A 4,590-nucleotide genomic window follows, 5' to 3' on the forward strand; every position below is an offset into this window, starting at 1 on the left:
ATAGTAGTATCTGAGGCATCAAAGGAAATATGAAATGGCAAGGACCAGTTTGGTCCTCTCAAAACTGGTGCCTGGACTAGTTTTTCCTTCCGTGTCTCAAAGGACTATTGGTAAGCTATGGAGCAACAAAACTCACTATTAGCCAAAAGTTAGAAAAGGGGGGTAGCTATCCTTGAAAAATTCCCAATGAATCTCCTATAGTAGCTCGCATGTCCTATAAAACCTCTCACTTCCCTTTGAGTTTTCGGTATAGGAAGACTCAAAATAATTTCTATTTTTGCAGGGTCAACCTGGATACCTTTGTTAGAAATAAGATGGCTAAGAACCACCTCTGCCTTGCACATTAATCTACATTTTTTATCACTCAAGGTGAGATGAGCTTCTTGGCAGCGAAGAAGCACTTTTTATAGATTCTTGAGGGATTCCTCAAATGAATCACCAAACACAGAAAAGTCAACCATATATATTTCCACACACTCAAGTTCAGCAAAAATGGTCAAGACCGCCCTTTGGAAGGTAGCCGGGGCATTACATAGCCAAAGGGAAGCACTCGATAAGAAAATGTACCCCATGGACATGTAAAATTGGTTTTGTCTTGATCCTCGGGTGCAATATGTATCTGGTTATACCCACTAAAGCCATCTAGAAAATAAAAGTACTTCTTACCAGCAAGGGTATCAAGTACCTGATCGATGAAAGGAAGGGGGAATTAATCCTTGACAGTGGCTTTGTTAAATTCTCTATAATCAATACAAGTGTGTCATCTCTCATCTTTTTTCAGGACTAAGACCAATGGAGATACCCACTGGCTGTCAAAAATAGGATAGATAGATTTAGCATCTAAGAGTTTTTGCAATTCTCCCTTTACAACATCTCTTAGTGCTAGGTTCATTCGCCTTTGGGGTTGTCGTACAGGTTGGGCTCCATCCTGAATATAGATATGGTGGGTACAAGTTTCAGGATGAACGCCTTTCATATCTTCATAGCCCCATGCAAAGGCATCAAGATGGTTTCACAACAAATTCACAAGCAGCTCTTGCTAGGAAGAAACTAAGTCTGAACTGATATGCAAGGATTTACCTGGAGTAATCTCAACAAGAGTGGTATTAGTCTCAAGAGTACACATAGGGTCGCTAGAGATGGTGGAGAGGGAGGTAGAAAGTCATATCTTTCTTGAAAATCTAGACTAAATATCAGACTCAATGACTCAAAATTGGGCATGGTGTCTAGATTGTTTAGGAATTCTTGAATCTAACCCTCTTGCGAGAACTCAGCATTCTGATGTATTTATGAAACAGGACAAGTCTCGTCATCACTATTATAGTATAACCACTAAGTGTCTCATTGCTCCTGAATGGATTTGGCAGGTGGATACAAGGTGACCTTTTTCCTGGAATCTCCATGGGAAATATACATGTCACCAGAATGACATTTGATATAAGAATCAACCATAGCAAGCCATGGTCATCCTAAGATCAAGGGATGTCCTCCCACAAGGTTCTTTGGCTAAAGCACAATGAAGTCTATAGGATATTTCCAAGAGTCTAGAGAAACAACCACATCATCCAACACCCCTTCTGGCTTGATTTTAGATATGTCTGCTAGTTCAAGCACAGCAGCAGTAGGACGAATATGGACCAATCCAGTTTGATCCATGGTTTGCTTGGTCATAACATTAATGGCTGCCCCTAGGTCTATAAGTACATTAGAGACAAGGACATCACCTATCTAAACAGAGACAATAGGGTTTCAGAGGTCGGTATATTTCTCCATGTGCATACACTCCGTCATTAACTCTGTTGCTCTACCAACAAATTGAATGGTTTGAGGTTCTAATCTTCTCCTCCCTAGCTTCTTGAGAGAGAGTTCCCTAATGATTTTTGTGCAAATGGGGATCTATTTAATATCTTGGAGCAAAGGTACCTTTACGAAAAGGTTCCTAAGCTCAGAATCCAAGCTATTCTTAGGAATGGGGTCTTTCTTCTCCACAAATAACCTCTTTGGATAGGGAGGTCAGTTGGAAGAATATGGAAAAGGCTCAGAAGGTACGGGGATAGGCTAGATGGTGTCATATTTTTTAGAGTGGTTAGGGGTTTCTTCCTCACCTTTCTCGTTGATAATCACCATAGGCTACTTTTGATTTTATGAGGTTACTATTTTCCCTGATCTCAATTGGACGTCATTAACTCCAATTGGCATGGACTGATATCTAGATGAGGAAAGCTGTTATGAAACTAGCTCACAAAAAGATAGAAAAGATAGTTGAACGCCTTACAATTCTGCCTCATCGAGGGGGAAACCTCCTTTACATTACACAAATGAACAACTATTTGATGATTCAAATGACAAAACCTCCTTTATATATATAGGAGTCTAAGGAGTCACAATATAACCTAGCCGACCTAACAATAATAATATAAAGCCACAAAAGTAACAATAGAGGGATTCTATGGGGCACAGTAATAACAATATGGGGACAGTAGGGGAACAACAATATTAATAAGGGATACAACTACAATAGTAATGGGGTAATCACTAGTATTATAGGGACCTAACATGCCCCTCTCCTTCAAAAAATGTGTTGTCCTCAACGCTTGAGTAGTTCTGGATGCTTCTGTATAAAATTATCATCCTCCCATGTTGAATCTTCAGTAGGTAAGTTATTCCACTTGATGAGATACTCTAAAATTGATCGATTTCATAGCTGTCGAGTTATTGTTCATAGGGTTATCATTCCATAACATGGCATGCAATCGAATTAGTTTTAGTCTTCATAACATTATATAATAATGTTATGGTCATATAAAAAGCTTTACTCATGAAACAACCTTATAGTTGCATTGTATGATTTTGGACATTATAAACCTTTCATAGTGGACTTATAATGATTGTTAGGGTCCCACCCTAACCCCCTTATTTATGTAGTGGGATCGAGTGATAGTAAAGAGTCAATAAAGCCCATATTAATAATTGTAAGTGGTTAACCCGCAATTAATGACGGGACCACAGTTAGTTGCAAATGGGCCATGGTATTAGATAGATAGTATTAATAAAACCCATGGTATTGATCCATGGTATTGCATGTATGAGTCATATAAAGGATAAAGACTCCCTGCGAGAAGCATCGTGTCTTATTTTGTATCGAGCTCTGCTCTATTGGAGGTTGCCCCCTCGAAGAGGCCAGTGAACATTGCTTTTTGAATAATAAAATATTTGTTGTTGTCTCTCACTTTCTATGTTCTGGGTATCTTTCTTCGCATATTCTGTATTTGGGTATCTTTTTGCAGGTTAAGAGCATAACAAGTGGTATCAGAGCCAGGTTAAGAGCATAACAATGGTAATATGATATGTTTGCAGGATAATGTATAAATACACAGGAGATATCCAATGGAGTAGTGTCATATAAGATGCTACAGAATGGTCTCATAATTATACATGACGTTATAGGATGGACTAATAATCATAGAGGATGTCATATAATAAACCGGTTACATAGGAAATTGTAGAATGTATTGTTGTATATATAAGAGCCATGAAATGGGTTGTGGTTTACATATGGGGCTATAAAATGGTTTTATAATTATGTTCCATGCGTACCAAATCATACTCTAATACACTATTCCCTATATTAAAATAAAATTAGCATCGGGACATGTAGGAGATTTATTTTAGTTGATGTAATCTTTCTATTGAATGGTTATGGCTAGTAATAGGCTTGCTAAAATGCCTTTAAGTTCTATGTCCCTATTCTTGAAAAAGTTAATAGTTAGGGAATTATGGTTAGGTTTTGAATTAGGTTGTATATATGTAGACTAAGTAATATTTGAGTATTTTAATAGAATAAATCATGGTATATATAAATGCTCAAATAGTCCTATAAATTCTATTTATTGAAAAATAAATGAAGAATGCATTTAGAGAGAAGCCGGGCCAATGTAAATTTATGTTTATTAAAAATTTCATGCCACCACTACTGTTGGTGTCCCAAATTTCTCTATTTTTACCCTATTCCCATAAGCCTTAACCTCTGTTTTATCTCTACTTAATCCTCTCATTCCTGCACTTCTCCAAGATAATCATCTATTCCCACATATACTTCGTATTTCATAATTGGGATTTATTAAGTGCTTTATTAATTACTTTACATAGATTTCATACCTTATAGTATCTCTTGTAGCTTATGTTTAACTTTCCTAAAAAGTAATTGAAGAACTAAGTGTTAATCATTATTTAGCGTGATCAGTGTAGGAAGATTCTTGCACCGCCAACGATGTTGCTCCGTGATCTCAGTGATATTCCATGCATGCATTTTTGATCCACAAGTCCTATTTTGGTTGCGGACTATCTAAGGATGGATATTGGTGGCATATAGTTAGGGATGCCTGCCAAGAATATGGCTTACAGCCAGAAAAGTTTACGTTTTATTATAACCATCAACCGGTTTTACAAAGTTTGTTTGTTAGTCCGTTCAACTAAAAGGCTTGAATAGGAAATGACTGTAATTAGCAGAATATGGCTAAGGCTGAGAGACTGTATATAATGTAAACTATAGGTAGAGCCATGCTAGCAATCTTGGAGTTGTAATTTTGT

The sequence above is a fragment of the Pinus tabuliformis genome, chromosome 9 (genome assembly GCF_031772625.1).
Source record: "Pinus tabuliformis cultivar Carrire ecotype Pingquan chromosome 9, CPIR1, whole genome shotgun sequence".
In the NCBI taxonomy this organism is placed as follows: Eukaryota; Viridiplantae; Streptophyta; class Pinopsida; order Pinales; family Pinaceae; genus Pinus; species Pinus tabuliformis.